The sequence below is a fragment of the Nannospalax galili genome, unplaced genomic scaffold, assembly GCF_000622305.1.
Source record: "Nannospalax galili isolate Female #2095 unplaced genomic scaffold, S.galili_v1.0 scaffold1735, whole genome shotgun sequence".
Taxonomy (NCBI): Eukaryota; Metazoa; Chordata; class Mammalia; order Rodentia; family Spalacidae; genus Nannospalax; species Nannospalax galili.
This window is the reverse complement of record NW_008336857.1, coordinates 412,763-413,190: the sequence shown is the minus strand read 5'-3', so window position 1 is coordinate 413,190 and position 428 is coordinate 412,763.

Below are 428 nucleotides of genomic sequence, written 5' to 3'. Positions count from 1 at the left end.
TAAAGAACTCACCTCTGAATGATGAATAAGTCAAAAGAGAAATTAAGAAAGAAATAAAAGTATTCCTGGAACTAAATCAAAAGGACAATACAACACAACAAAACCTCTGGGAAACTTCAAAAGCAGTCCTAAGAGGGAAGTTTATAACAAGTCAGAAAGAACACGAATAAATGACTTCCCATTGCAACTCAAGACTCTGGAAAGGCAAGAACAAATGAAACCCAAAACCAGGGGAAGAGAAGAAATAAAAAATCAGGGCAGAAATTAATGAAATCAAAACAAAGAAGACAATACAAAGGATCAAAGAATCCAAGAGCTGGTTCATAGAAAATATAAACAAGATTTACAGACCACTAGCCCAGTTAACCGAAAGAAAGAGCACCTCCAAATCAACAAAATCAGAGATGAAAGGGGAAACATCACAACAG